Raw genomic sequence first — 23,848 nt, 5'->3', positions numbered from 1 at the left:
TTTCTTGTGAAAGTTTTGAATAAACGTTTAAAGTTCTTTAGTACTTGTTTGGTAAAATAACGTTGAAACCGCAACATGCCGTTTAATCACCACAACCCCTAATGAACTAAACGTAGAATTATTCAACAATGTTTATCTTTAGTTCAGATTGTTATATTTAACATCATCATCATCAACACTTGAAAAGTCTTATTCTTGGGCATGACAGGCAAACACTGGTAATAATACAAGTTGTACAATTCTCAAAGTCATACAGATGCTATAAGCGCGATTCCGCCCCACAAAACTGGCTTATCATTCTATCTGACTTTGATCAAGTCAGATTCTTCTCCTGATCGAAAAATACTTGTGTACCATTTAGATTGGTAAGTTAAGTACGTACGAAGTGTTTGTTGGCAGTGTGGCCCGATACTTAGACATAGCTCAGTTACCACATTGCGTACTTGACGTTTGTATATATGTGTACTGAAACTGCATTCTTCCACGACGACACGGCGTCCATTCACATTGGCTTTCTGCCACTACTGACTGGTGCCGCGGCGTGTTGTGTCAGCCAGAGCCAGAGCTAGTAAAGTTGGGCTACCTGCCAGAGCCAAATGCTACAGCAATTAAGCAAGATTGTGCGATGTGGTTTATTATGCAAAGTATTAAACAGCGCTCAAGAGTTGCTGGTGAACGCGCACACTCACATCAACAAACCAGATGCTAGGTTTGTTGATGGTGTCCCAAGAGCTTTGCAGCAAAACAGACTTTTCATTGTAGGGTTAAGTGGTCCAAAATGCATTGTGTTGTGTTTTTCGTAATGAGATGCACATTTCAATGGAATTCAAAGTTTCAACAGTAAATAACCTATATTTGGCAAGTTGGTTGAACAATGTGCCTGGATAAAAATGACGAAATAGGTGATGTAGAACAGATTTTCGAAGACTGAGGTAAGATAAAAGTTCGACCTAAATAATCAGCATATTCAAGAAAACTAAGATAGTTTAAAATAAATACATAACACAGCCTTCCTCAGTCGAGTGGTTAGAGTCAGCGGGTACTAAGCAAAGCCAGTGTCAGGGTTCGATTCCTGGTCGGTCCAGGATCTTTTCGTAAAGGAAATTTCCTTAACTTCCCTGGGCATAAAGTATCATCGTACCTGCCACACGATGTACGAATATGAAAATGGCAACTTTGGCAAAGAAATCTTCCACTTAATAACTGTAGAAGTGCTCATTGAACACTAAGTTGAGAAGCAGGCTTGTAATGTAATGCTTGTAATGTCAAGAAGAATATGAACGTTCAATTTATTGGCTACAATTTGGCCGAACAAACTTTTGTCAGAATATTCAATTATTTTTGATATTTTTTTTCATGTATTTTGTATTTCTCAGAAAATGGAATTCCCATGGATTTTAGTATGAAAAGTAGCTCAAACATGACGAAAGTTGATATTTCTCCGAAACATTATTTTAAAACATTATGAAAATATGAACCAAAAAATGATTTATAGTAAGAAAAAAAAACGATGTACGATCGATCTCTTTAATCTGCTGGTTTATACATAACGTGTCGTGTTCGACTTTGATTGAAAGTTCCAAATTTACAGGAATTTTCATTTTAAAATGGGTTGTGGGCAAAAAATTGGAAGACAAGAAATCAACAGGACAAAAGGTCGAGAATGATTTGATTGGTGGGATTTCTTTCGTTTTCGATCATCTGTCCTTTCTTTTTTGTTGTTTGGCCTTTTATACTCTCGACCTTTTGTCTTTCGACCTTATGTCCTTTCAACCTTTTGTCTTTCGACGTGGGTTATGGCCACGCGTTGGTCCCCCAAGGAATTTTGGAATATCTACGGATCCAGATGACCAATAATCAATATCGACACATATTCTAAAACTAGAAGAGTTTTTTGAGAGCTTGTGAAAGAATGGTGCAAAAATATAGAGAAACGAAAAAGTTATCGCAATTTGAATATTTTTTAGCGGTAAAAATGAAGAGCCGGTAGAGGGATTAATATATAATAGAGTAACTGCCTCTTTGTGGTAATAATGTCGTCACTTGAATGCGAACGACACGTTGATGGCCTTCATCCATCTATACACTTCCCCACTACAGTTGTTGTGAAAGCGATGTGGGTATGATAGGCATACAGTTTCAAAACAAAATAAATCGCACTCGCTCTGCGCGCGTGTGTAGTATACATAAGATGGATGGATGTGGGTTATGAGAAAAATCTGCGTGATCTGTGGGGATTTAAATTCGAAACTTGTAACCATCTAAGTTATTGGGTCACCAAGTGGCTCTTAGTTGGTAAAGCGCTCGTCCAGTATACAAGAGTCCTGGGTTCGAATCATAGCCGAGAACGTGGATTTTTTCATAATTTCACCCATTATTTTTTCATCTTTACCAAGCGTAATGAGTTAATTAATTCTTTTACGGTCCTTGAGATTTTGTCATACCTCTTGGTTTAAACTCTAACTTTGGGTGTATTTTGTTTTCCGTGTCCCTTCCAAAATGTCAGATACAATCCCTGTGTTAAAAAGTTCAATCCCTGTGGCGTTTTTGTCGACTAATTGAACGTCAAACATGATCAAAAGAGTCAAGGTTCAAATCTGGACCCATTTTTAAAATTGATTTTTAAATATGATATCACCGTTGTTTGAGCAGGAAAATTTACCTAAGTAGTAGCTCTTTCGTGTTATTTAATAAAATCAAGATTTTATCAAAAGATTTAGCACCCAACTTTTGATGGCATTTTCCATTAGATATTGTACATTGTAAAAGATTCAAGACCTCTTCGTGAAAAAATGGAACCACTGTAGAGTGGAGCAAAAGATCGCTTGGTAAAGCACGAAAAAGTGATAAAAGTGTGAGGAATGCATTATACAGTATGGCCCATAAAAAACGCGAAAATCGTCATATCATGTTTTATGGTAGTTTTCACATAGAAAATGTGAATGAAACATAAATATTATTCATTAATTGTATTGTTTAATCTAGTAAGACTCAGTTTTTCGCTTTGGATATGATTTTTATCTGTAATTTTCACCTTACCAGAGAGGAATTGAAAGCATACCTTCAAATTTTTTGACCTTTTTTGTCGAGTTAAATATCTGTGTGATGAAAGCTTCTAAAAAATCAACGATGGCGTGTCAGGCCTTGTCTCCAGCATACGCCCATATCAAATGATAGAATTGGTTCATACCTGGGTAATTGGAGACTTAAACATATTCTCGAAAAAACGGCTCATTTTGGAGAGCTTTGATCGAACATTCATATAAATGTGATAAGCTGCTCCGTTTTGCTCAAAACTTATGAGCTAGTATTGATATAAGTCGTCTCTAACCGAAGGAACAAATTTCATCCTCAAAAATCTGTTAAAGGCCTCCGTATTTATTTTTTATTCAACCTTAACAAAAAATAAAGGCATATCAAACCTATAACACTCAAATGCTCTCAAAACTATGACCCTGGCAAAATATTTTATTGTGATCATGAAAAACACGTTCTCTTAAAACTCCTCCATCCTCTGATACCGAACAAACTAAAATTTTCAACAATATATTTATTTTTGAAGGTGGAAAGTTTATCACCAGAGTAAACGACAATCAGACGCTGTTTCTAGCTTTGGGCGGACAAAACCTTTGAACTTATTTGCTTTATTACATTATTTAGGCCAGTAAGAAAAATACGACAAAAATTGTCCTGGGTAGCGAAGTTGTGTCAGAATATATTACAATAATCAGAAATTACATTAACTATCAAAAAACGCTTGTGGATGCTATATTCACGTTCAAGCAATATTCGCATTTTTTTATGGGACATACTGTAACAGTCGTAGAGTGATGTTTGCATAAAAATACGCACTTAATTTAAACTACGAATTTGCCCAAACTAGTGTAAACTATTCTAATGATTTTTTTTCCTGAATTCCACTTAATATTGTTTCAAGAGTTCAACTATCAATGCATATAATTTCCTTCAAATTACTCCTCTCGACATTATTGAGGAATACCACTCAAAATTCCTCTTAATATGTATTCAAGGATATTGTATTCCATAAACCAATTAACGATTTTCCTAGGAACTCTTTCAAATTTCTTTTAACGTTTTTCTTCTTCTGAAAAATAGTGAGAATAAATACCTCAACAGCTTTTCTTAGAACTTCCCAAAAGATAATTTCAAAGAATTCAGATTTTCATATACAGATTTCTAAATGAATATTCCCAAGAATGCTCTGAAAATTCATCAAGGAGATTCTTATGGCCGTCCTTCCATAAATACTCCAGATATTCTTTCAGGAAATCCACCAAGGATCTTTCCAGACTTTTTTCTAAGAATATCCCTTGCGAAACTTGTTGAAGCCAAGAAGCAATATTCCTAAAAAATCACACAATCTCTGCAGAGGAAGTTTAGGTGTTCTCAAAAGCATAAATAGAAAAATAACAGTGAAACCTAAGGAAGCATAAAAAAGTCCTGAAATCTCTGTTTGAACATTTGAAAAAATCATTAGAAAAATAGTTAGATTTTTTTTTCTCGCGAAACAACAGGATTAATTTTAGGATGAATCTATTCTTGAATTATTTTTCCGACGAATTATCGAAGAACTATTAAGAGAACTGCTGGAAGGATTGTTGAAATATTTGACGAAATTCGAGAACAAACAGCCTAGAGAACTTTCTGCAGGAATAGTTATTGAATCTTTTTTTAGAATGCTCGAAAGTATACAGCCGAAATTCCTACACGAAAAACAAATACAATTGTGGGAAGCACTCTGCAAACATCTTAAGGCCCATGAAATATTTCTGAAGAAATTTCTACGATCTAAACAATTTAAAATAAATTACCTTAAAATGGAAATTTCTGGAAGAATCTTTGATAGAGCTTTTGGAGAAGCTCTAAGAGGCATTCCTGAACAAATTTTCAAGTCGAAGATTAAATTTCATCAAGGATATATGAAAAGAATTCGAACTTTCTGAGAAATCCTTGCAGGAGATCATAAAGTTATGTATGAATCTCAAGCAATTTACTAAAGAACAGAATTTCGGGATTATCTTCTGACCGAGTTCGAGAGGAAATGCGCGCAAAAATTTCATTAAAAATATGCAGAAGAATTTCGTAGGCGAATTTTTGGATAAATCCCTATGAACTTGCCTGTAAGTCTTTGTTGGAACTATTGAAACAATTCATGAAGCCTTGTGTTTTGAAGAAAATTCTAGCATTACAAAGATAAATCCCCAAACAAGAATCTTGAGTTACTGCTAAAGACTCATTGAAGAAATTCGAAGTGTTCCGAGAAGCGGATTCTGGAATAAACCTTGAAGTGATTATTTATGAAATCGAAATCGAATCGAAAGAAAAACTTCTAGAAAAATCTTTAGCGGAATTTCTCAGGAATATGTGGAGCTATTTCTTATCCAATTTTTAGACATACCTATTCTTTTAATTCCTGGAAGAATTTGTTTTAAGACAACTCCGCAATTTTTTTTAAATTCCGTAAAATACTGCCCACAGTTACACTCGGGATGTATTGAAGGCTGTTGACAGAATCATCAAATTATATTTGGTGAGATTATGAGCAGAAGTCGTATTGTTTGCTGAAGTAGAAAAACTAATCAAAAAGTAAATGCAATTTTTTTTTTAAATATGAAGAATGCTGAAGACAACTTCTGAGAAATTCAAACATTAGCGCAATTTCCGTTGCAATTATTTTTCAAATTCTCTAAATGATTTCTGGAAAGATCTTTGACAGTCTGTCTTTGAAAAAGAATCTTAGATTCGTTACGTATTATTTAATAATAATTATGTGAATATTATATTATATTCGTGGCCAAATTAATAAATTTATAAATAAACAAAATAAGTTTAATGAATTAATTAAAAATCAATGCTCTAACTACTTGGAGTACATTTTTTTGTCATTTGGTAACATCACATAAAGTCAGCCGTTTTAATTTTATCCATATTTTCTGTTGGGGCTTTATTTCTTAAAGGAAATAAAATATGCTCTTCTTGGCAAATATTACATTTAAAGCAAGATATTTATTCCGTGAATTATGCCTTCAATGTTGCAGGAGATATCCACCCAATCAACTCATCATTTGTTTTGATATATCAATGCTCTTGATGGAATAGCCTGAATATTGATGAGGATAATAGATTCGAGTGTAAACAAAATGGCCCTATCATTAAATTTTGTTTATAACTCGGTAATTTGAAGAATTTTTATTATTTAACGGTTTCATTATAGGTTGTGTAAGATTATTTCAGTATGGAAACGATAATGAAAATCAACTGAAATATTAATAGAGATTATTGTATTTGTATAATAATCGCTAAATTTTTTTAAACGTTCCAAATATTTCAACAGTAATCTTTTATGTATATGGCCACTGTTTGCTAAAATGATTTGAAATTGGATAATATTAACGATGATTCATTTCAAATTAATTTATTTTCTTGATCATCTTCATTGAAATCTATTTCCTAACAACGAATAATTAAAAAAAAACAATCCTCTAATATAACGAAATTTTTGTACAATATATTATAACATATATTGAACCCTAACTCGACAGTAACGAGCTTCATGAATCCAATCCAATTTTTTTTCACATTTTTTATAGTAAACTTGTTATTTTATGGTACACACTTAAAAAAAATTACGGATTATGGTGAAATTTTACCGTAATCTCAACAGCTGAAGGTTCGGTGAAAAATCACTTAACAATCTGTAAAATCGTTGAACACAATCATAAAGAAAAACAAGAAAATGATACAACCGGGAATCGAACCCCCGACCTGCCGATCAGGAAGCAGGATTGCTACCACTAAGCCAGCTTACACTGCTTGTAAGTGGTGTGCAAAAACTGAAACAAAAGGAAGCTCATGCCTGCCAGAGTGGCTGTCACACGATTTCACAGAAGTTCGGTGAAAATAATGCTTTTACCGAACTGTTCGTTAGTATTTCACAGGGTTACAGTAAAATGGTTTGTTTCACGGGTTTTTTTCCGGTAAAATAGTAGATTTCACTGATTTTTTCCGGTAAAATAGCTGATTTCACGGATTTTGTCGGTGGAATAGTAGATTTCACAGGAAAATCTGTATTTTTACTGTTTACAGTTCAATTTCGGTGATTTATTTCACAGGATACTGCGATTTATTTTAAGTGTGTAAGAACAGCAATATTCATATAATTTAGTAATATAAGAAACTGGACACCAAAACCAAGGAAAATGTTTGTTTAAAACTTTTCCAAATTACTTTTGAACACTACTGTATATCAAACTGTTAGAATAGATTATCCTTTCATTTCAGTCAGTAATTAATATCAAACTTTGTATTGAACTTCTCAATTCCAATTTTATGTTTTAACCCAGTCGCTAAGGAAAACAAATAAAAAAATATAGGGGGGGGGGGTGCTTGGTATGCTACGTATTTTCCAGGGGGGAGTACCAGCATTTGTGCCGAAATGCTACGAGGGGGGAGGGGGTGTAAAAAATCAGCGAAAAAATGGTACGTCATTTATGGACGGCCCCTAACAAGCCAGCTGATTTTTTTTTCACCGGCCAGGGGGGGGGGGTCAACGGCCCATGCATTAATCTTTTCTGTTACGCTTTTTTGTATGAACCGCTAGTCAAGGACGTTGTCTTTCGATCTAAAGTGAAAAACTTCCCAAAAGGTTTAGTACTGCACTGTTATAATCGAAAGAGATGGAGAGATGTGAGAATCTCTCATTGTTATATAGGTTCTTTAGTAAAGTTCAGCGAAATCTCAAACAAAACTTTAACCTCACTGGACTTTTGCCCTACATTACTCTATGGATAACAAAGAGTGAGCAAACTCTTCATTGCATTGTGAGCAAGCTTTTCCTGTATGGAATTGGAATGAAGAAAATCGTCCAATTAATTTACCAAATACTATCAACCATATTTCATTATCAACAATAGGTGGCGCTGAGGTCGATAAATTTGTTCTATCATTGATTTGAAGATGTAATTAATAGAAGAAAACACTGCAACAAACTAGAAGTCTTTTCGTTAAGAAACAAAAAAGTTCTACCCAGGTAAACTGAGATTCAGTTTTCCTTCATGGTGAAACGGGAAGCTTTTTAGAAAAAGATTAATTCTCAGAAGTGCTCGGACCTCTTCTAATTTTTGTTAGTTCAATCAAAATAAAAACCCGAAAATATTTTTACATAATTTTTCCGGGTTTTTATTTTGACATACTGATGTTCTTGTTTCGATTGCAGTTTCCCCAGGTATAATATTGTTTTTTTTTTCTAACGAAAATACTTCTGTTTTGTTGCAGTCTCTTCTTTGTTGATTGAAGAAACTTCACATTAATAATGAAATAAATGTATTGACTACAGTGCCACCTATGATCGGAAAAGTAAATAATAACGTTTTATTCATATTCGATATTTTTCATACAAGCTCGTTTAGCCTCCTCTTAGAGTTAACGGATTTTATTTGCAGCGGCTTTTGTGGTTTCAAATGCCCAATTTTTGGGGGCAAATTGATTTTTTGACATAAAAATGGGTCACTATAATGTAAACGCTCAAAAACTGGACAAAAAAGAAAGAAATGTTTGAATTTCATAGGAAAAGGAAAATTTATTAGCTTATATCCAAGGCTTGAAGCGCTAGGAGGATTAGGGACATAAAGGACACATTAAGCAAATGTTTATTTTAAGTCCACACAATGGCAATATTTTTTAATTACCCTCGACTAGTTTCCAAGTTCGTATTAGGTATGACGTGTTGCATTCATTCACGGTAAAAAAACATATCAATTGTCAGACAAACGAGATTGGTAATGGGGTCGAAAACAAGGGTGGCATCGGGGCAAAATGAACACTTTCGTGGAATTTATTGAAAACTATATTATTCATGGGTACCAAACCTACTGATATGTTAAAGGACTCCTCTTTCCATGTTAGTTATTTTGCTAAAAAAATAGATTCTTACACCACCTCAAATACAATACAGATTCCATGTAGTGTATACAATTTTGATGATACATGCATTCTCAGAGAATACGAGGGTGTCCTATTCGCCCCGTGTGTTCATTATGCCCCTAATCCCCCTGCCTCAAAGGTGGTCGGATGACAAAACGTCGAAAGACAAAATGTCGAATCCCAAAACGTCGAATGCCAAAACGTCGTAAAGACAAAACGTCGAAGGGACAAAACGTCGAAAGGCCAACACATCGAAAATAAAGAAATTGATGAAAACGAAATTTATTGAAAGAATGGTTCTCTTCCGAAAGAATAAACAATTCACTGTGTGCCAAACGTTATTTACACTATATTTAATCGATCCCGATGTGAAAAATAAAAGTCTTACAAACAATGTTGAAAATTTACCGCTTTCGACGTTTTGTCCTTTCGACGTTTTGTCCCTTTCGACGTTTTGGGATTCGACGTTTTGTCTTTTGACATTTTGTCCCTAAACCCTCTTAGGTAAATATGTTTTGACATCGTATAGTAAATATAAATTGAATCTGTCTAGGAATGATTCATGAAGTCAATGCAAACGGTGCGTATTATGCCATTCTACCCTATGTACCGCTCTGGCTAACTAGCGACTGCCCAAGCACCCCACGTACATCGGAGGCGCAAGGTGGTTAAACAAAATGATATTTTATTTATAAACGATTCGTTGTTTTCGTCGTCTCTGCCGCAATCCCGAAGAGCGCACAGCTGACGGCCGACCGAAATTGCACGGCTTGTCGAATTATAATGCACATGACGTGCTGCCATCCAGCGGCCCCCGGCAGCGATTATCCAATTGAAGAAGCTCGCTGAAATTGTGGTGGCTAATCTAAAGGCCTGTCCGTTTGCGTTATCGTGCGAAGCCCCCTATTAGGCGGAGGTCCGACAGTAGTAATGCGCCGCCCTGTGGTAGCTCCGGTAGTGACTTCAAACAGGTATAGGTAGTGAACATTTAGGGTTGTTTCCATCTGGAGAAGCCAAGTAGTGCTAATTACAGAAACAGCCAACAACGGTAGCAGGCGGCACACGAACGCTTAAATATGATGGAAGCAAGAGGGCTTCATGTTGCACTAGTGATATTGTTGTTGGTTTAGTGGATGGAATACGTACAAAACACCGCGGCGTGGCAAACAATCCAACCGTGGAGGCCTTCAAATGAGCGAAAAGTAGAGACGGGGGCTACTGCACTTTCGATTTCTACGTTAAGAATGTTTTTCACTTTTGACTGCTATTTGGAATTGCATGATAGATATAGCATGAGTGATGTTTGGTCTATTTTAAAGTCTTAGTGGAAATAATTCATACATAAAATACAACATTTTCTCCTAATTTAGTTGGATTCCTCGAAGGAACACTTTTAAAACTCTTTGAGGGATACCTGGAGAAATTCGGAAATCATTCCTGGATGCTTCATGCTGATGGAATCTTTCAGGGAGAAATTGTATGAAATCCTTATGTCATCCAAAGGTCGTATACAACAAGGAACTGGAAGTGATCCCGGGTGTTTATTGGCCAGGGTAAACTAAATAAAATCAGTCAATGGGTCAATCGAATCTTTCCAATCTACCTCTAAATGGACCCGTTATTCAGTTTTGGACTCCTGATAGAAACTTTGACTACGCCCATGCCGTTAACTGTTTCAGTTGCAAACAACGCAAAGCAAAAGACTTGGTGTGATTTCAGTTTTTGGTTTCGTTTTGCTATGCAACTTCACAGCGTCCAAGTAGAGTTTCCTGAGCCAAAATGGTCCAATCATAACCAAAACAAAGTTAGCTCGATTTAGCCATAAAACAGAAAAACTTGTCCCGTGTGCGATGGGAATGGGAAGAGGGGGGTGGTTGGGGAGATTGATCGACACAAATCGCGACTGGCTTCGATTTCCGTGAAACAAAGAAGACTCTGCGAAAACCGAACGGCCGAAGTGCGAGTCTTTTCGTCTTCCGAAAACCTGAAGCCAGTCATTGTTGTCAGCGAACCACATCGGAGAAGAAGCAAAACCAACTCATTGTGCTTTGCACCGAGAGGGCTTCTCCTATGTGTGGCTCACAGAGTGAGCGGTTTATTTTTTGGTTAATTTACCTGTTTCTAATAACTTCCTGTTATTGGTGGTTTCGATCGTTCCGGTTCGGTCCGCAACTGATCGGTTTTCGTGCCGCAAAACCAGAAACCCGACAGCGACTATGACTTGCCGAGAGTATTTATTGATGTATCTTGCACACAAAAGTTTGTGAAAATCTCTTGGAAGGCGGAAGTGAATGCCAATCGGATCGGCAACCTCAGATAGTAGCGGTCGTTCGTCGGCAGTGCGATGTAAATAGACAGCTCTATCGAGTGCACTGATACAACAGTTCCATAATTTGTGGAACTTTGAGATTTCACTATTTTGGTGAATATCACGCCCTATTACCTATATCTTCTTCTTGCCATTAACGTACTCAATGGGACAGAGCCTGCTTCTCAGCTTAGTGTTCTTATGAGCACTTCCACATCCACAGTTAAAAAAGCTCTTTGCCAAATTTGCCATTTTCGCATTCGTATATCGTGTGGCAGGTACGATTATACTCTATGCCCAGGGAAGTCAAAGAAATTTCCATTACGAAAAGATCCTGGACCGACTGGGATTCGACCCCAGACACCTTCAGCATGGCTTTGCTTTGTAGCCGCGGACTCTAACCACTCAGTAAAGGAAGGCCCCCAACGGCCCCATTATATCATTTTTTTTTTAAATTTCATTCCATCATTCCAAACATTACATTAATTGCTTAAACATTTGTTTGAATATCAAAAGCTTGTTCATAAGACAAAGTTTTCATTTTCTATTACTAAGGTGATAGAGATATTTTACATATATATTACATTTGGCTTGAATGCCCTCAATGTGATTTTTGAAAGTTAAATTCTTATCTAAAATGGGCCCTAGATACTTAACTGCATCTGACCAATTTATTGGAATCCCTCTCATCGTGACAACATGTCTACTTGAAGGTTTCAAATAAAGAGCTTTTGGTTTATGTGGGAATATTATTTGTTAAGTTTTGAAAGCACTAGGAGAAATCTTCCATTTCTGCAAGTATGAAGAAAAAATATCCAAACTTTTTTGCAATCGACTACAGATGACACGCAGATTTCGTCCTTTGGCGGAGAGGCCTGTCTCATCTGCAAACAAGGATTTTTGACACCCCTGAGGTATCTCAGGTAAGTCAGATGTGAAAATATTGTATAATATTGGTCCCAAAACGCTGCCTTGAGAAACACCAGCTCTTACAGGAAGTTCTTCAGACCTGGAGTTCTGATAATTAACCTGAAGTGTACGATTTAAGAGATAACTTTGAATTATTTTAACAATGTATGTTGGAAAAATGAAGTTTTTTAATTTTACGATCAAGCCTTCATGCCAAACAATGTCGAATGATTTTTCTATGTCTAGAAGAAAAAGACCAGTAGAATAGTCTTCAGATTTGTTGGAACGGATCAAATTTGTTACACGTAAAAATTGATGAGTGGTCGAATGTTCATGGCGGAATCCGAACTGTTCATTGGCAAAAATTGAATATTCGTTGAAGTTGGCCATCATTCTGTTCAAAATGACCTTTTCAAAAAGTTGAATGATGGAGGGAAGCAAACTGATTGGACGATAGCTAGAAGCTTCTGCAGGATTTTTGTCTGGTTTCTAAATTGGTACAACCTTAGCATGTTTCCATTTGTCAGGAAAATATGCTAATTGAAAACATTTGTTAAATATATCAACTAATAATGATAAGCTACTTTCTGGAAGTTTGTTTATGAGGATTTAGAAAATTGCATCATCACCAGGAGCTTTCATATTTTTGAATATTTTAATAATAGTTCTCACTGCTTCCTAATCAGACTCCCAGGAATTTTCGAAAATGTTCTCTTGATTGAGAATATTTTCGAAGTCCTGAGTAACTTGATTTTCAATTGGACGAGTAAGTCCTAAATTAAAATTGTACACGCTTTCAAACTGCATAGCATGTTTTTGAGCTTTTTCGCAATTAGTTAGTAATAATTTGTTTTCCTCTTTCAAGGCCGGTATTGGCTTCAGAGGTTTTTTAAGATTTTGGATTATTTCGCGAAGGGCAATCCCGATAGTTATATTTATGAGGGCCCCCGCAATTTGCGCAAACAAACTTTGTGGCATCATCCTTCACAGGACAGTCCTTAGCGTGAGAAGAACTCTCCGTAAATCATGCATGTAGCATCCATGCGGCAATGTTCTGTACCAGGACCCCACTTTTGGCACCGACGGCACTGAGTAGGGTCCTGGAATTTTCCTCCAGGTTTTCAGAAAATGTTTCTATGACACACGGACATCGAACATAAGTCTTGCTATTTCAAAAGCTTTAATATTATTTAGATCACTTTTGTTAAAGTGAACAAAATTATTTTCTTGGGAAAGCCCTTTCCGAACAATGCAAGATTGGGTTCTCTTTTTCATAATGATTACTTGGACTGGAGGAAATTCAAGTAACGAAAAGCAAAAAACACTCGAGTTCTACTTATGCTTAACAGCAGCTTTGCCAAAAGATTAGCAAATAAACAGAAGGGTCAATTAGCAAAGTTTCAGTTCCAGTTAATAACTGTGAAAGTGCTTCTGGTACAATTAAACTGAGAAGCAGTATCTGTCGCAGTAGTGACGCATCACCAGAAAGAAGAAGAAAACCGAACTGTCCTTCAAAAACACCTTAGTAATAGAAAAGGAATGTGAAGGTTCATTGAAATCATTGGGATTCATTCAACTTCGATGGCATCATACGTCGTCGTCGTCTTCGTCGTCCAAACTCGTAAAATTTCATCACACCCAAGTCCTTGAACTTGATGTCAACAGCTCCGTCGAAAATGCCTAGACACACCAGCAATCGTTCATTAAAATCCTCTTCCAGAAATTTGTCGATACATCCAAACCAGTTATCTGCCCTCGCAGCCATCCCTGTTTTTGGAATGACTTCGTCGACCTGGCCCTAACAGACGGCGGACGTATTCATCTGATAAGATGTAGGGGCTCCCGAAAATAGATACTCCCGAGATGCGTGGATGATAGCGATGTGACTAGGTAGTATCTCGTAAAACAACACGTTTCGTCGGAAATGCGCAACCTTCACAACCGTTTTGAAAAATTCGCTATAATTGCTCAGGTGAATTTCACGACAAACGATTTCCTTGTTTTCCACGTTAGCCGAGCACATATATGCTCCGCGTTTGGTACGAGTGCACTCAAAAACACTCCACTGGAAACAACTCAGCTCACCAGGCTTTTGATTGATTTCCTCATCGATTCGAAAAGCAATAAACTTCAATCTACGGCCATCAAGTGGACTACCGTCCGAGCGAGCGAACCAAAGCCTCGTACAAAGGCAATTAATTATTTACCACGAAAAACCAATTGAAGGCTAACGGCTCATTACATGAATGGTAAGTTTTACACATACGACGACGACGACTGCGGTGTGCAATGATGTCTGTGTGCAACAGTTTGAAGGCATATTGGAATCTATATTCTCTCGCGTTATTAATCGCTGATGCACTCTGAGAAAAAAAAAACGCAAAATTGAGTAGGATTCGCACAAAACAGGCTTCATCTGTCGTAAAATTTAGGAACGAAATCAACACAAGAACAAACATTTAGAATACGTTAAACAACACACAAGATGTGATGGTGCACTAGAGTTGAATATAACGCAACTTTTTTCAGAGTGTATAGCAAGCGTGGAAGCCGCCATCACCTGCAAACCAGGCGAATGTCCTTCCATTTGTCTAGTTCGATGTTCTTGTTATGGCCAGTCAGTGGAGGTATTGATATTGCCGATGCGTATCAACAGCACCAGAGGGTAGTTTGACCGATACGTGTTGGATACAAATGGCGTGCACATCCTTGGGAATATGCTGGTCAACAATCCATTGTCTGATGTGCATGTAAAAGGGCCTCAAAACTAGGGCAAATGTCTGATCGGTTCTTACAATTCGATGCCATATAGGGAAGAGCCTAGCAGAATACTTTATTACTAGTACAGGGGCTTCCCCAGATTTCATGGGATCGGGGAAATCTCAGATACCGAGAGATTTATCGAAAATCTGTAGAATTCTTGAAAGTTCGATATTAGCATTAAAAGCATTGAACATGCGTATATTAAAGTTCTACCAAATTCCCGGAGATTCCTGGAAGTGGAAGATCTCCAAATCAAAATTTATGAAAACGAAGGATTTACCCGAATCAAATTTCAATTTTTAAGCATCGATTCGGAAAATTTCAATACAGATTAAAAGACAATCAAACTTAATTGGCTGCTGGAATTACAACATCATTGAAACAGAAATCTCCCATAACGTAATAATTCTGCTACTAACATTTGTATAAATCCTTCGGTAGCCAGGAGTCAACATATCTCTACTTATCCGCAAAGTAACAATAACAAAGGATTTTGCTCAAATTCAACTCAACCTGTAAAGCTTATATGTTAGATCCTTAGACAGATGCCAAGAAGAAAACTCTCAGGCAATTAACTAGGGCTATTCCAGCAATTCGTTAAGGGTTGTCTCGTGAATTATCTAAAAACATTTTTCCTCATGTGTCCCTCAAGAATTTCCCATGAAAATTATTTTGAAGACATTGTTAGGAATCCAGCAGGTATCACAGTCTGATATGCAAGTATGCTTTATGATGAGACTACTTTGAAAAGTTTCACGAGCTTCGTCAAGTATTCGCTACTAGCTACAAATCTACCACCAGATACGAGAAGATTTCGCAACTAGTTTTTTTTTCAAATTTAGCCCATTGTTTCTCAAAAAGCGTTCATCACTTTCTCAGAAGCTAGCGAAGATTTCTGACAATGTCTATTGAGGATTAAGTCCACAATATGCCAAGAATTTCCTATGAAGTTTAAATTTAAAAACTTAACAAAAACCATTCACTGATTTCATCCAGATACACTACCCGCCTAAATGGTGATTCTACAATATTTGAGATGTTATAATATTAAAAATAAGGTTTGAAATACTTAATGAAGATTACACATACCAAATACGATGAATACCTCAAATCAGGTTCATTGACAAGTAATGAAAAGAACAAATGTAAAATTGAAAAATTAAGCTCTATATCCCCCTTAGTCTCAGTGATGCATAAAATGCCATAAGTATGAAACATTTTGACCAATATAAAGGTTTTTTATTGTTGTAAGATACATATAACGTATGAAAAAAACTAGTGTTGAGTCACAAATGTTAATAAGTGAGCAGAAAGTTTCATCACTGGAAGGTACAGTATTGTAAAATTTGCAACTTTTTCTATTTTCCATACAAAATAATTAACAGATCGAAGTGTGCTGTAATTGCGAGTGAACGCGAAAATTTTTTTCCTTAGCTTGAGCTTTCGTCAGTTTTTTTTTATTAAATTTTAGTTTTGAGAAGAAGAATGCAAGAGATTCAAAAATGGATGTATCGGTTGTTGCAGATAAATAGAGTGCAGAACGCAAGGCAAGACGACATTATATGGACGATACTTATTTTTGGAGCAATGCTGTCGTCTCCCCTGGACAGATTGAGGATTTTAATTTGACCATGGTGAGTTCATTCCAATTTAATGTAGCACGGAATCCATTAAATTATCGGATGTACACGGTTTAATTTTAGAATAGAAATGGACTGAAGGGAGAATTTCTTTTCTAAATTGTGAATAGAATTTTTACCCTCATTTGTACTTCAATCCAGTCGAGGTTGTCGCTTTAGCCAAGGATGGAAAGTTCATAATTCATGAACTCGTTTCATGCTTGGTGATAACACAATTTTGTATTGTGGCAATTTTACGTTTATTTAATCGTTTAACAGTTATTCGGCAAAAATAGCTACAAGAGTTTGAACTAATAACTGTATATGGGGTGCATGTCGTTAGGACGAATGGCGTTAGGCTGAAAGGGTCGTAAGACCGAAAGGATCGTTAGGTCGAAAGTGTCGTTAGGCCGAAAGGGTCGTTAGGCCGAAATAATATCTGATCGTTTACTACTTTTTGAAATGGCCAATACATTCATCAGTGTATTTTCCTTCTTTTAAGGAGAAGCATCTCGGAGTTCAAAGATGACCGTCACAATGGCCGACTTGTGACCCTACTCGCGTTTTCAAAGGCACACAGTAACTGGAGAAATAGTAGGCAAACGTTCCTGATCTTCTTATTTTAAGCTTTCTGTTAGTGCACAAAGCCAAAATAAAAAATACACTGGTGTTGGATACTTCCTTTGCGAGATTAGTGCCTTTGAAGTTTCGGTGCAATCTTAAATGTAACATTCCAAAATGTTTCACCTTAATCAATGGCTGTTCATTCTAGTTATGTATCACAGCTGATATTGTGGGCTTCTATGTAATGCAAGTTATCGTGATCTAACAACTGACAATTCATTTGACCTGCAAATTCATCCGGCGGCTTCTGGGTAATGCAAATTGTCCTGACCTATCCCTGTTAGTTACACATTCAACCTTACAGTTCATTACAACTATCGGCCATTTTCGGCCTAATGAGCCTTTAGACCTAACGACCATCTCGACATATCGGCATTCGGCCTAGTGGCGTTCGGCTTAACGACATTTGGCCTAACGGCATTCGACCTAACGACATTCGACCTAACGGCATTCGGCTTAACCAGATAGAACTCATTGAATATATTTACAAACATAGTTATTTGGCAAAAATAGCTACAAGAGTATGAACTCATAACTGTGGATGTGCTCATAAAGCTAGAAGCTTTGAAGGCTAAATTCCAGCTAGGACATAACGCCAGAAAAAAAAAACAATTAGTTATTACGAATCACCAATTAACACAAGAATGTCGAAAATTAGAAATCTGAATATTTTTTCCAATTAAAGTAATTAGAACCTTTTATTCATCTCTTTGTTTCGAGCGAGCCTGGTTCTGCTTCACTAGGTCTTCAATAGCCTATTGGTAACGACCACGACTACAAATCAAAGCCATACATACTGAAGGATTTCGGGTTCGGTTCGGGTTCAATTTCGGGGAAATCGGCTATTTGGGGAAATGGGCTATTCGGGGAGCTCGCAAACTCTTGTAAATTTTGTTCAATTTTTTCCAGTACTAGTTCCATATAAGGTTGGCTATTGAAATAATATTGAGCATTTTAGGAAGCAATTCAATCACGTCCTTAAGCGAACAAAAGTTCGACCATCACAATGCTCGGAGATTTCAAGTACCTATGCTTCGGTTCTACGCAATTTCAAATTTCGAAAATTTTCAGCACATCCCAGTATACCTGAGTGTCGTCAACATATGGCTGCAGCGGCGTCCATATGTACTACAGCAACACAACCAATGGTTAACTGCTGCTACTAGTGGTAGTAGTGGAAATAAGCGGTGCAGCAATCCACGCCACATCCAATCGAACAACGATCCAAAGTCGATTAAGCCACCCCGCCGCCGCTTTACCCATAGACATGCGAGATTTGTGCAACATGGCCTAGTATTCGGTGCTTTACGCCGTGTCGGTAAATGGTAAAACGGCGACCACAGCGCTTGCCTGCCAACCTTAGCGGAATTTGGGGCAAGTGTGCCACCTTGAGCAATATGTTCTCTAACTTTGTTCAAAGCTTTTCCAAATCCACATTTTATCATAAGCATTGTATCATTAAAAAAGAAAAAAAAAACTAACAGTAGATATAAGCTTTAGAGCTTCTTAAATATCGTCCAAACAAACGCATTTTTCTGCACTACGGGGCAAGATGGCCACCGAAGAAATATTAAATGAAACTAGGTATACGTGAAATAAAAATTTCTTTATTTTCTGCTTATTTCACTTATAGAGAATATTTTTAACATTATATTTCAGTACCGAATAGACAATATTTAAAAGGTCTCCAATACCGAACACAACCTGGACATGTTTCGAATTTTGTGTGCATCGTTGAAAAGTTTTACTTCAGAAATGCAATTAATTTGCAATTCAATGCAATATCAACGTTTTCAAGAGAAATTTGAATTTTACTTAGTTTGCAAGAGGTCCATCAAAAATCTCTTCCATATATGATGGAAAATAACAAATTTTTAATCAAATAAAAAAAAAATAATGCATGTTGGATACCGTGATCGATGACATGCATTTAAAATCAATGTTGTTTGAGACATTGATGCAAATATTACAAATATATCATGTAACAAATTAAACTATCCGGAACTGGGGGATAGGAGGTGCTAGATCAAAATAACAATTTGTCCACATTTAGATAAAATATGGTACAAAATACATTCATGCCTTCAAATAATGATAGTACTTGATCACGCTCGCGTGATCCAAATTACTATTCCAATATCATAATCAATTAAGTTCAAATATAAGGCGATACATCACCTTTTCATCGGTTCTACTATAATCTCTACTTTTTCAAAAAAAACGTGCTATTTCAAGAATGGGTTATTCATACGAAAACGCTGCTCTCTATTATAGCTTCTTCTAATAAGTCATCATGACTGGACCTTGATTTCATATTTTTCCAAGGATGTCCGGTATTGGGTGCTGTCTGGTACAGGGGGATCTCACCCTACGGTAATGTGAAATCTTTAAAATGTCTTTAAATCGCAAAGCTGCATCCAAGCTCAAAACGAACTCTTATTCCGGGTTTTAATTTGAATTTACTTATTTGAGTACATATTTGAAAACGATTGTAAGCAAGGAATGAGGCGCAAGGGCCATTGAAATGCAAAAGAATTTCATTGACAAAGAGTACTAAAAACGTCAAAACCTTGTTGCTATGTAATATTTAGAAAAAAAAATTACTTTATGACCATAAAGGTCAAATGATCCCCTTCTGCACTGCGTAAATAAATACCAATGCTCCGTCTTGGTTCCCTTTTTTATGTTGTTATAGTAGTTTACGGAACAAGTTGCAGAATGACGATTTTTACAGCACGAGTGGTAAATTTATCCTATGAGGCTTGCCGAGTAGGATAATTACGACGAGTGCTGTAAAAATCGAGTTCTGCAACGAGTTACGTACAACATTTTTTGCAATTTCGTTGAAGACCAATTCAGGGCATTAGAAATTATATCGGAATGCATTCACCATTATTTTACAATTTCTGAAAAATTGTTGTGTAATGATTCATTACGCAACTCAAAACAGATGCGTTATGAAAAAGCGTTGCTTAATGAATCATTACTGCACTGATTTCAGTTGCGTAATGGCTATTCCCACACTGCATACTTCAGTGCAGGAAAGTAGGCCGTTTCATGTCAGATTTATGTGATGAAAAATGATGAGAAACGATGAGAAATTGCAAAAACATTTTTATAAGTTTTATTCCGTGTGTTCTAATTACCAAAAAGTGACATACTTTCCCTAGAAAGTACAGATAAAACTATTCATAATTTACCTTATACCATGATATTTAAAACAGTCAGTATAATAAAAATCCACTGGTAGGGAACTGGATCCAATTCTTGGCAATATTGATCCACCTTGGCAGGTTTTTTTTTATAAGCTATTGAGCTGATATTTTTCCACATTATGCGTCGTATTAAAGTGATTTATATTGCAAATTTTCAGAAATTTCAGTAGATGAATACCCTCCAAGCTAAAGTTAATCATGGAGCTGTAGTACTTTACTCCATTTGGATGGGCGTACAAAAATTGAATAAAATAATCCGTAGAAAAATGGAGCAGTTTACTTAATATGTTGTAAATTGTAGTCAGATTTACAAAGAAACAGTGTTAACAGTCACAAAGAAGAAAAACATTTACTCGTTGTTTCAAAAAGAAGAGTTGGCCTACTTGCCGCACTTGCCCCAAACTCCGCTACCGCGATGTCATGAGGCAGGCGAAAAACTCGTTTTCCACACTGGCTATTTCACGCGTTGGTTAGATACCTACTATTGAACTTATGTAGATATAATGTTTTTTTTCGCAAAAACTGCAATGGGAAAAAAAGAAAAACTCGTTTCATGCGAAATTCCTTCTTCGGTTTGTGCTTGCCTTGCGTTTTCTTCAGTATCTCTCCCTCGCTGTCTCTTGTTGCTCATTCAAACTCACTTATTGCTGGTAGCTCTGATTTTTATTATACCTAAATTCCTTGGACCTCCATTCACAACTCTATCTTTGTTATATAATTTTCCATTTTCATCATTCCATGCACCGAGTTTGAGCTAATTGTCAAACAATTTCCATTTACACTTAAATTTGGCTTCGATCCACTTTCCATTTGCTTCTTCACCGAAATCTTGTTTTCTTTGTGTTTTGACCTTCCACTCAATCATTCACTTAAGCACTTCCAACTCTTCCTCACGAAACAATCCAAAATCCATGCGTGCGTTTCTTCTTTCCCGGAATATCATCATTCGAAAATTGCGCGAAACCATGTTTTCCCGGAGGAAGCGGTGAGTTGATTGCACCACCCACCCCTCCACCCAGCAAGAAAGAAACTTGCGAAATCCAAAAGCACAACAAAAACTAGAACACAAACCTTTCGGAAGCGACCACCCAAAGCAAAACACACCGAAGTGGGGGCGAATGCGAAAGAACAACCGTACAAACTGCGGCCACTGGACAACCTCTAGCGCTGAGTGTCCAACTGAAACTGAGTCGCTGTCGGTCGTGTAAGCCAGGTTTTTGGGGTGGTGGAAACTTGCTGTACCAAACCAACCAACCAATTGCTGCTGCTACGGCCTAAAGGAGGTAGATTCGAATGCGCAGCAACGTTAACCGAGACGACGAGAAGACGGGAAGTTACGCGGATGGTGGTGGTGGAAGCGGAGCTGCGGTAGAGGTTAACCCAAAGCCAGTCCCACAGTGGTTCGATGGGTGGTAATTGGCACGAATGAATATTTTGGAGTAGCTCTTATTAGGGTTGATGATAATGCTCCGTGGAGAGATTAGGGGCATGACCAACAACATGCACAACGTACTATTTGAAGCTTATGGAGCAGCAAGGATGTTTTAAACCCCAAGCTAAATCAATGATCATTGAGGTAGTTCAAATCACAAACGAATCATGCCTCGTACCTACTAGTGATTCAACTGTTTGATTCAATTGAATTACTGTCAAAGATGATCTAGTTTCTTCATGTGTATCCTTTCAAACAATGCATCAATATTTTATTAAATTGTATTAGACAGCACTATCATCCTAATCTGGTAAAATTAAATTGAACAGAATATTAATGTTTAAAACTTCTAAATCACATTTGCCTCACCAAGTTATAATTTTTACAAGCGATTTGAATTAATTTCCATGTAAAAGACAATAATAAGACCTTCAAATAAACATATCAATTATAGCTTATCGTGGCAATCCAAAGTTGCAACTTTTACAAGTTCTATTGTTGATCATCGTTATATGGAGATGTCACTTATGTAAATGGATGTCGTTATTAAGTAAATGGATGTAGAATAAAGAGTGGAAAAATAATGCGTTGTTCAATTGTATATTAACGCATTCAAATGTCAAATTTAGAAAAATTACTGTAGCTAAAAAATAAGTAGAAGTATCCATTACCTAACACAGTTTATGATTTTCTAAAGCCACTGAATAGTGATATATTCTATATAAGTAAATTTTACTGCCTTCTTTATTTTATCAAAAAAAAATACCGTAACTTGAAACAATTTTTAACTTCAAAGCTATATGGATGAAAAAATTGAGGATTCAGATGAGACAAAACCATCTGGTACCCTAATCGCCATGTAAAGAATACCACGTTGTATTAGTTTCATCTGTATTTGGTTTTTTGGGATCAGAAGAGACGAAAATATGCATTTTTAATGCTACCCCTTATGTGGGGTAACATGAAACACACGGTGCTATCTGAAAAACACTATTAAAAACTTAACCTATATCGTGTTATTATGATCATTTAATAATATTCTGCAGTGAAAGCATGGCAATAATCAGAAACAGGTTACTCTACTCTAAGAAATCTAAATATTATTTATTGAATTATAATAATAAAACCAATTCGATTGAAAACTCCATTGGCATTACACAGGGTGTCTAGACAAGGAAAATCTAGCATATCATAAGTCTTGACAGTTATTGGAAAGTCATTGAAACGCTTTAATGCAACTTTTTTACAAACACAATGGTATTTTAGTTAATACTTCACATACTTTATTGTTTATACATATTTGAATCAAAGCGTCGCACACAAGAGTAATTTGGGAAAACCATGGCCAAATTATTTTTTCCCTGAATGATCTGCTCATTTTTTGATGTTGAATAAAAAACTGTTATAACTCAATTAGGATTAATTTCGAACCGTTTCAGGACAATTATCCACATATTAGTGAGTATTCGTATCGAAAAAAAATACCGTTGAAGACAAACAGTGTTTGTTAATTTTTGATGACCAATCGTTTGAATATTCTACCAACAGATGGAAAATAGATTTGTACGCCAAGAGGATAAGCAATCGATGAATAATTAGATTTTTAAAAGTAATTGGATATTCCAGCTCAAACATTTTTTTAAGTATGCTCAGAAATTCATTTTCAGATATTATTTTTCTTCTAAAAAATACAATGCGATATTGCATTTGGAATACATAAAATCATTTTTTTTTAATGGAATAAAAAAATTGACTGGTACCTATGTTTTATCTGGAACGCCTTCTTCATGCCCTTTGCAAAAATTTTATGTAGGGTGCAGAGCTACTTGGGCACTTCCATGATTCACTTTGGCATGGCAGTCTGAAATTATGCAATAAGGAGCGCTTTAGTACGACGCATATCGTGGCCAAATATGAACTCAGTAGCTTTCAAAAGTGAATCAAAAGCGTCAAGAATAGGATCCGTCTCCCTATGCCTCATTTGTACAAAAAATCGGATCCAAAAATTTCAAGATATCACGAACGGATTATTTTG

General features: G+C 36.3%; 1 protein-coding gene across 4 annotated transcripts in view; it reads right to left on the bottom strand.

The window, feature by feature from the left end:
* The window catches only part of LOC5566203 (ABC transporter G family member 23), a 242,732-nt gene that overhangs the window by 82,505 nt on the left and 136,379 nt on the right, over nucleotides 1-23,848 (bottom strand). The window contains exon 1 of one of the 4 annotated variants that reach the window (XM_021854625.1): nucleotides 21,453-21,573. The exons of 2 other annotated variants lie outside the window; for them this stretch is intronic. The gene's annotated coding sequence lies outside the window, so the exon portion shown is untranslated. Of the gene's footprint in view, nucleotides 1-21,452; nucleotides 21,574-23,848 lie in introns of those variants that run through there. One more of the 4 variants, XM_021854617.1, reaches the window with a different exon arrangement.

Source organism: Aedes aegypti, chromosome 1, assembly GCF_002204515.2.
Source record: "Aedes aegypti strain LVP_AGWG chromosome 1, AaegL5.0 Primary Assembly, whole genome shotgun sequence".
In the NCBI taxonomy this organism is placed as follows: domain Eukaryota; kingdom Metazoa; phylum Arthropoda; class Insecta; order Diptera; family Culicidae; genus Aedes; species Aedes aegypti.
The sequence above is the reverse complement of the archived record's forward strand: the minus strand, read 5'-3'. Positions and strand labels throughout refer to the sequence as shown.